The sequence below is a fragment of the Gossypium hirsutum genome, chromosome A11 (genome assembly GCF_007990345.1).
Source record: "Gossypium hirsutum isolate 1008001.06 chromosome A11, Gossypium_hirsutum_v2.1, whole genome shotgun sequence".
Taxonomy (NCBI): domain Eukaryota; kingdom Viridiplantae; phylum Streptophyta; class Magnoliopsida; order Malvales; family Malvaceae; genus Gossypium; species Gossypium hirsutum.
The window spans coordinates 103,382,379-103,392,623 of NC_053434.1; the positions used below are offsets into that span (position 1 = coordinate 103,382,379).

The following is a 10,245-nucleotide window of genomic DNA, read 5'->3' on the forward strand; positions in this document are numbered from 1 at the left end:
AATCAGATAATTGCAGCTAAGCAGCCAAATATCAGGCTTAAGAGCCTTTTAGAATACTTCCTCCAAAACATCAACCTAACCCCGATGCAATGCAACAAACACATATGACATGCTAATATGCAATTTATCAGATCATACAATCGGTCAAATACATATGCTAAGAGTAACATGCTTTATACATACATCACATATTCAGATCGTAGAATCAAGGGTCTAAGTAATGGTTACTGACCCTATGGTAGGTCACAGTCGACTCAAGCGACCCGTGCAACTTTACAGATTATTTCAAAAACATGGGCACACATGCCCATATGGACTAACCTAGACCGTATGGATCACACAGCCTGGCCCAAAATCCTAAACGCCCGCGTAGTTCACTCGTGTGGGCCTACATGCCCGTGTGGCCCACACGACCTAATTGGCTGAGCCCGTGAATCGCACACGACCTAGCCGGCAGTTACACGGCCATGTTTGCGCTCGTGTCACACGTACATAGCCTAGTTCGTCGACCACACAGCCATGTACTGCCACACGGCCTACTACATGGGCGACCACACGCCCGTGTGGCATCTACAGTTTCATTTTTTAGCTTTCATCGATTCTCATTTTCTATGTTTTCAAGTACACACCTGGTTTAACTTCGTAGTAATCACTATCCCGAGACCACCAATATCTATAATCAGAGTATTACAACTTTTTATAATCCAAAACGAGCCTTACAACCAATCCTGAAATCATGGAACTAACTTAGAGCTACCAAAATGTGCATGACTCCTATTCAAGCTGACAAAGCGTTAATACCAGCCTCCCGAGTAACCCTTAAGCAGCAACTATAACACCCTATTAGACACTTACTCAGAGTAACATTCATGTTAAATGAAACGAAATAGTGAATAACAGAACGATTAAATGGAAAGAAGCAAGAATACCTGAAATAGGAAAGAAAGCAAGGGAATTTCGGCAAAAAAAAGAGAGGAAAGGGAGAAGGGGTAGCGAATTTGCCAAAAAAAAGTAGAATGCCAATCAAAACTGATAACCTCCTAATCCACATCCCTTAGTTCTCTCCATAACCCCTCAACTCAGACTTTCGGTAAAACCCAAACTCTTAGTCGAAATTTACAGCAAAATAATCCCTTTGCCACTGCAGATATTCGAACATAAGACCTCCAGCTTAACGACACACCCCTTAACCACCAAACTAGCAGGCTCATTCTGACATATTTTACAAACAATAAAATATAAGCCTAATGGACCAAGTTCAAGCTTTATTCATTAAAATACCAAAATTTACCCAAGTTGTGGCTTGAACTTGGGACTTCTCACACATACCCAAAACACTTAACCACTGAAGCAGATACATACGTGTTTGTCAAATTAATACAAATACATATACAGGTATTTTGGGGCGTTACAAAACCATTAACTGGTGATCTATTTACTACACAATTTGTTGATTATCACTTTAATGAAACAATATTCCTAACATTAAGGGGAATGAAAATACAACTAGTAAAAGAAATTACATGGAATGGATCATCATTATCTCAATTAGATCCTTGTACAAGTCAATATGAACAAGAAGTTCAAAGGATCATACATTTGCAAAACATCGCCAATCAACTGTCTGATTCATTTGCTGACCTAAAGAGAATTGCAAAATCTCACATACCAGCTAAAAAAGCTCCATTACAAATTGATATCCTAATAGGGCAAACAGTTAGTGCAAAAGAAAGTAATCCTTGCCTAAAGTGTGGAAGACCGGTTGGTTCCAAAGATAAAAATCCTCGTAAAAGGAAAGGAGTAAATACTCAAGGTGATTATATTATGGAGACAAGTTCCCAAGAAGAGGCCAAAAATATAACTAATTATAATCATAAAACCTCACAAGGGATTCAGGTACCTAAAAATGATGATAACGAAGATTTATCAATAAGTTATGTTACTTCGAGGAAAATATGGAACTGGAAAAATATAGTTGTTGACAATAACGTTACATATAATGTTGTTATTAAAGTAAAAAAAAAAAAGAAAATGATGATCCTGAGCCTAAATCTATTGATGAATGTAGATACAGAAAATATTGGACAAAATGGAAAGAAGCAATTCAAGTAGAATTGAATTCACTTTCTAAACGTGAGGTTTTTGGACCTATAGTCCAAACATCTAAAAGTGTAAAGCCAGTAGGATATAAATGGGTTTTTGTGCAAAAATAAAGTAAAAAATGAAGTTGTAAGATATAAAGCAAAAACTGAAGTCATAAGATATAAAGCACGACTTGTAGCACAAAGATTTTCGCAAAGGCCCAGCATTGATTATGAAGAGACATATTCTCATGTGGTGGATGCAATCACATTTAGATATCTTATTAATGTAACACCCTTAACCCGTAACCGTTGCCGAAATAGGTTAAGAGGCATTACCGGACTTGTAACTCAATTCAAAACAATCATTTATCAAGTATCATCTCATTTCGCTAACTATCATTCAATCACATTCAATATACACTTAAATCAAGTATACAAAGCTTTAATCATGCGTTCGGGACTAAATTGATAACATATAAAAATTCCAAAAACTTAGAAAAATTTTAACCTTTCAAATATCACACGCCCGTGTGAACAAGCTGTGTGCCTCACACGACTGATAACTACTACCGTGTCTTAGAAGGTGTGGAAAGAGGATATACATATTGACTTGTGTCACACAGCCGAGGACACGCCCGTGTGTCATTGTCGTGGGAAAACTAGAGAGGTTGCTGACTTGGGTTACACAACTGGCCACACACCCATTGCCTGCCCGTGTGTTACACATGGCCAGTAGACACACCCGTGTGTCTAGGCCATGCCAAACCTGTAGGGTATACTGACCTAATTCTAAAGCGTACCCCAGGGGACACACGACCGTGCAACATGACCATGTGTCGCACACGGCTGAGACACACGCTCGTATCTCTACCCATGTGGAAAAAAATAGGCTATTTGTAAAGCCATTTTGCCACCCTAAAAACACAAACATTTATAAGCATAGATAACCACATTTTTACAACTCAATAGGCAGCCAAGTTAACCATTTCAATGCACATTATTTGCCATATCAAAACCTAACAATTACATGCCCAAATACCTATTTAACATCATGTATAATCCATTCATTTAACATCATGTATAATCCATTCATTTAACAACTACATATCAAGTTTTCACTTCCATAATTTCATTCCATCATTACCTTGCCAAATCATATCATAATTAAATAATTAAATCAACCAAAACATAATACCAAAATAAGCCAAATCACATGGCTTAACACATATACTAAATATACCAAACCATGATATCAAGTAGATATCATCTTTTAAACTAGCCTATACATGCCATATTTACAAATATCCACAAGTTCAAAAATACCAATCAGAATTTGGATAGTGTGATGTGCAACTCTGACTTGTCTGAAACAAGCGAGCTGACGAGTCTCTATAAAACATAGAAAAAGAAATAGAGTAAGCTTTGAAGCTTAGTAAGCCCATATAATTTAGAATTAAACTTACTATTTATTCATAATCAAAGCAACATTAAAATACCAACAATTCAATTAACGAACACCTAATCACAAGTATCCATGTAACACCCCTTACCCGTACTCGAGACCGGGACAAGGTACGAAGCGTTACCAAACATATGCTCAGACTCTTTCAGAAATACGTGTTATAAAATTTCATTTTAATTTAAAAACAACCAAACAACATCATAATGCCCCTATTAGTGGCCTACGAGGCCCAAATATACATTGAAAACAATCCAGGACTAAACAGAGATATATAAAACTTTTTAGTAAAATTACTAGGGTTATTCCTCACATGCTCGTGTGGAGGCAAAGCACACGCCCGTATGCTTAGAGACATGCACGTGTCCCTTACCCGTGTGGAATTAATTAAATTTATTTCTTATTTCAAACCTACAGGGGTTTTCACACGGCCGAGCACACGCCTGTGTCCCTGGCCCGTGTCCTTTACACGGCCTAGACACGTCCGTGTCATCGCCCGTGCCCAAAAACTCGAGCATTCTATTTATGATGTCATCATGCATTTAGGGACACACAGCCGTGTCCTCCACACGGTTCAAACACACGGCCGTATCTCTGCCCGTGTGTTTACTACCATGCAAACTGACCTAAAATTTTGAGTACAGGGGACACACGGCCAGGCAACACGCCCATGAGGGCTGACCGTGTGTCTCACATGGCGTAGACACATGCCCGTGCGTCTACCCGTGTGGACTCTTTTTGGGCTACTTTCCAAGCTTTTGGTCACCCTCTATCATCCCTACACACTTAAAGACTTCAATGGTAGGTAACATGGCCTAGTTATACTTTTAAACAACTTTGGCATAACTCAATGCATGTTAACTTCATCTCATCGGCTTAGTACATGTTACATTACCCTTTTTTCATTAGGGATGTATTTAACACAATTTACACTTAGGCCATATTATAACCATATAGCATTGTAGGCAATGACCACTCTCAAATTATTAAGTCTCATTTCAAACATCTATTCATGACAAACCTCATCACCATATCTCATGGCACATTTAAACATATACATGCATCATTAATAGGTTTACAACCAACATCAATATGAGTCATATCTCATGGCCATATACAAAAGAATAAGTATACCATTTAAGCCACTACATTGGCTAGCCAAATGACACATATAACAAAATAACCAAAAACCCTATACATGCCATTAAACAAAATGAAAGTATCTATATGCCAAAGCAGCACAAGTTGATAGTGTCTGGATTTTCCAACCGTCTTCCAATCTTCACAAGTTCACGAGCTTTGTAAGACAGGGAAAAGAGAAAAGGGTAAGCATTTATATGCTTAGTAAGTTCGGATAATTGGAAAGTAAACTTACCAGTTATTTAGCATACAACCATATTAATCAATAATTTCAACAAGCATGAAATAGTTTCCCTATCACATGCACTCAATCGTCAAGTTAGTCTCATAACAATACATCATGTCATTAATTATAGATGAGCTCATCAATTCGATATTCCCCTTTCTTTATTTCAGCATGTTAATCACGTGGAATTTCTGAGAATATCTCGATGGATAGCCAATTACCATCAAGTCATACAAGTGATCATCTCAAGGATGCACTCCCGCAAACTTTACATCTTACGGTGGGATTACCAGTCCAGGGTAAATCCCCCGTAGTAATAACTCATAGAGCAATGTCAGGATTACCAGTCTAGGCTAAATCTCTTTTTACAACAATTGCTCATAAGCACAGATCTGAATTGTCAGTCCAGGCTTTATTCAGTCCTTAATCAGATTACCCGTCCAAGCTAAATCCTTAATGTGCCCATATTCTTTGGGAGGCTCGATCACTTAAGGAACACCCATCTGGGCTAGATCCTTTCTATTTTGAGATTATCAGATTACCAGTCCAGGCTAAATCCTTTTCTGCAACACATCTAGGATCTCTTGTCATGTAAGGAATGACTTATCCATTGGATATCCCTTTTTGTCTCAACCGGGACACTTTATCAACTTTTCATTACACAAGTACATTCCATTGAATTATCAGACAATGAATATTTAAATTTTCATACATTCAAGAACATACATGTTTAAGTATATTAAGAGTTTACTTCAGGTTATACAAACTTACCTGGTAATTGCTTCGGTTTCATGTCTCGGTTATTCTAAAACCTTTCGTTTTCCATGGTTGACCTCTAAAATTGGTTCCTCGAGGTCTATTGATAAACCGTAAATTATACATAATTTCACCCCATGTTTAATGAATTTTATGGATGATTTCTCATTAGAATTGGTGAATTCGATGCTCCTAATTCTTTAATTTCATGTTTTATACTTAGGAGAGCATAGAAGAGCGAAAGAAGCCAAAAATGAGCCAAAAAAAGACAAAACAGACCAAATCGAGAAGATGACATGGCCTAAGCCTTGCCACACGGGTAGCTCACACGCCCGTGTCTTTCAAGGTGTCGACCAAGGCTTTCACGATTCACATGGCCTAGCTATTAACCCACACTGCCATGTGCAATTTAACGAATTGAACACGGCCTGACAATCACGTCACACGGCCGTGGCACGCGGCGTGTCCCTGCTGAACCCAAGTTAGGTCCAATTCGGAAAAGGCAACTTGGGAGGGCTTCTAGGCATTCCAAAGCCTATAAATACACCCTATAAGAGGAGAAAAGAGGGAGACGGAGAAGAAGGGGTAAGGAATTACTCCAAGAAAGCCGATTGATCCATCTCAGAAGTCGTTTCATCATCAAGACTGAAGATCTCTCATCAATTTCCCTTAAGGAGTTTTGGGTTTTCTTTATATTTTGTTATTTTAATACCTTTGAGATGTACTCTTATTTTATTAGGAACTAAACCCCTTAGATACCTAAAGGGAATGAAACCTAAGACGAATCTTGTTATTATTGTCTGAATCGTATGATAAATATTTAACTTGTTCTTAATTATGTGTTCTTAATTCTTGTTTTGATATCCCAGGATACTGATTCAAGTCATGCTCTTATTCAGAGGAGGAATAGACCCTGTCTAAGAGTACTTTTTTCATAATTAAGCAGAGGTGATTGCACACTTAGAAATAGCGTAACAAGATTTTGCCGGATTAGGGTGAAACCTAATAAGGGGATCCATAGATCGAGTTAATGCAACCCTAGAGTGTTAATTAGAGAAAAGTCTCGGTTATTCAATCTAGGGATTAGACGTTATTAGTCTTGAATAGGGATAATAACATAACTTAGGGATCTCTACGAAACAAGTTGAATGAATAAATCATCCGGTTCGGAGCCAGAATAACAAGTAAAGTCTAGGTGGATTTTTCCTTAGGTATTGTCTCAAGTCAATCGATTTTCCCAAAAGCAATTCCCTAATTCTTTTCTCTGTACATTCTTAGTTTAGGTAATTAGTTAATTAAAACAAAACCCCATTATTCTTAGGCTAGGTAATAAAAAGATAGTTATTACTAGTACTTTTGGTTCCCTTGGGTACAATATCCCGGTCTTGCCATTACTATACTATTGTTCGATAGGTGCACTTGCCTTTTTGTCGTGATAATAGTTAGTCTAGGTTTGATCTTCATTATAAATATTTATTACTTGTTACAAATCACGCGAACAAGTTTTTGGCGCAGTTGCCGGGGAGCTAAAATATTAGGAACGCTCAATTTTTATTACTTTAGCCATTTATTTTTCTTGCAACTTAATTTAATTTTATTATTATTTATTAATTTACTTTTTCTCTATCTTGGCAGGTTTTTATAGTTTATGACTAGAAGAAACCCGTCGGGACCATTACTTTTTGACGAAGAAATCGATCGCATAGTTTGCAGAAACCAAAGAGAAATAAAGTGCAGCTTATGATACACAGAAAATGAGCAAGAAGACGATACTCAAAGCCCAACCGAAGAGATGCATGAAAACCAAAAAAATCAGCTACCTCCTGCAATTGCGGCTAATCAAAATCCTGCTCCACGCACTATGTATGACTATGCTAAACCTTCTTTAACAGGAACTGAATCTAGCATAGTTAGACCTGCTGTAGCTGGAAATACTTTTGAATTAAAACCTAACACAATTCAGATGATACAGCAATTCCTTCAGTTTGATGGTTTGTAGGATGAAGATCCCAATGCTCACTTAGCAAACTTTCTGGAATTTTGCAATACATTTAAAATCAATGGAGTTTCTGATGATGCTATTCGCCTTCGGTTATTTCCCTTTTCATTGAGAAACACAGCTAAACAGTGGTTGAACTTGTTACCACGAGGGTCAATTACTACTTGGGAACAAATGACCGAAAAATTTTGACTAAAATACTTTCTGTTGGCTAAAATGGCTAAATTACGTAATGATATCTCTTCTTTTGTGAAGATGGATTTAGAAACACTTTACGATGCATGGGAGAGATACAAAGACTTACTGAGAAGGTGCCCTCACCATAGGTTATCGCTTTGGCTTCAAGTACAAACATTCCACAATGGTCTGAATCCCTTGACTCGGCAAATGGTTGACATAGCTACTGGCGGAACAATCAACAATAAAACACCGGAAGATGCCTATGAGTTTATAGAGGAAATGTCACTGAATAACTATCAGTGGCAAGTTATGAGGACAAAGCCAACAAAAACAGCCAGCGTTTATAACGTCAACTCAGTTACCATACTCTCTAATCAGGTAGAACTTCTAAATAAAAAGATTGATGGTTTTTTTAGTTCTACGCAGGTACATCCAGTAATGAGGTGTGACTCAAGCGGAGGAGGTGTGCATACAGAATATCAATCCTTCAATCCTACAACCGAAGAGGAACAAGTCAACTATATGGGTAACAATAACTTTATATCTCAAAATAACCCATACAGTAATACTTATAATGCAGGTTGGAGGAACCACCCAAATTTCTCCTAGGGTGGTCAAGGGAATCAAAAGCCATAAAATCCTCAGGGTTTTCAACAAGAAAAGAAGCCAAACCTTGAAGAGATGCTCTCAAAGTTAATTTTGGTGTCGGAAACTCATTTTCAGAACACTGAGACAACACTTAAGAATCAATAAGCATCGATCCAAGGGCTTGAAACTCAGATAAGCCAGCTCTCCAAACTAATCTCGGAAAGACCACTAGGAAATTTACTTAGTAATACCAAATCAAGAGAGCATGTCAAAGTTGTTACACTAAGGAGTGGGAAAGTGTTATCGGAATCTAAAAAGAAGTTAGCACAAGAAGTCGTGGAAAGCGAAAGGAGGGAAGAAATACTCGAAAATAGTGACAAACCAATGCCGAAGGAATATACACCACCAGTTCCATATCCAGCAAAATTAAAAAAAGATCGCATTGATGCACAATTCGGTAAGTTTCTTGAACTTTTTAAGCAATTACATATCAACTTACCTTTTGTTGAAGCCATCTCGTAGATGCCTACCTACGCAAAATTTTTGAAGGAGCTTCTAACAAACAAAAGGAAGTTTGAGGACTTATCTACAGTAGAACTCAACGAGGAATGCTCCGCCATACTCCAAAACAAGCTGCCAACCAAACTAAAAGATCCAGGAAGTTTTATTATCCTTTGCTTAATTGGTAATCTGAATGTTGAAAAAGCACTAGCTGATTTAGGCGCTAGTATTAATTTGATGCCATATAAAATGCTCAAACAACTTGGTCTTGGGGAACCCAAACCTACTAGGATGAGTATTCAATTAGCCGATAGATCTGTTAAATATCCTAAGGGTATTATACAAGACGTGCTCGTAAAAGTAGATAAATTTATATTCCCTATTGATTTTTTTGTGCTTGACATAGATGAAAATGTAGAAGTACCCTTAATTTTAGGACGCCCATTCCTAGCCATTGCTAGAGCGGTGATTGATGTGGGTGACGGTAAATTGGTACTTAGAGTAAGTGACGAGGAGATGATCTTTAAAATTTACGATGCTATACGATTCTCTAGGGAACAGGATGATTCATGTTATTTCATTGACTCTATTGATCATTTTACTCAAGACTCTTTTCAGGAAATTGTACAAGAGGAGACGACGGAACCATATCCAGCTCAAGACGAGGAGACAGGTGAGGAACCTAATGACCATTCGTCAAGACAAGTAGAATATGAGGGTATTAAGATAAACGATGAACTTAAGCAAAAACCCACTATTGAGGAGCCTCCCAAACTGGAATTTAAACAATTACCAAACCATTTAGAATATGCATTTCTTGGAAATAATTCTACATTACCAGTTATTATTGCTTCTAATTTGTGACCCAAGGAGAAAGAAGAATTAATCCAAGTTTTAAAAGAACATAAGAAGGCCATAGCATGGAAATTTTCTAACATTAAAGGAATCAGCCCTTCTTTGCACCCACAAAATTTTGATGGAAGATGAATACAAACCGTGTGTACAAGATCAAAGACGTCTAAACCCCAACATGAAGGAAGTTGTAAAAGAGGAGGTAATTAAACTTCTAGATGCTGGAATTATTTATCCTATTTCTGACAGTTCTTAGGTAAGTCCAATGCAGGTTGTCCCCAAGAAAGGGGGCATGACGATTGTGACCAACGAGAAGAATGAATTAATCCCAACAAGAACAGTTACAGGGTGGAGAGTTTGCATAGACTACAGGAAACTAAACGACGCCACAAGAAAAGATCATTTCCCCTTGCCATTCATTGACCAAATGTTGGAATGATTATCCGGACATATGTATAAC

The 10,245-nt window shown here is 37.6% G+C and overlaps 1 non-coding gene across 1 annotated transcript; it reads right to left on the reverse strand.

Moving 5' to 3' along the window:
* Window positions 1-7,886: 7,886 nt before the first annotated feature.
* On the reverse strand, window positions 7,887-7,993 carry LOC121210687 (small nucleolar RNA R71). Its single transcript, XR_005905801.1, has one exon. It is a non-coding gene; the product is annotated as a small nucleolar RNA R71 (small nucleolar RNA).
* Window positions 7,994-10,245: the final 2,252 nt, after the last annotated feature.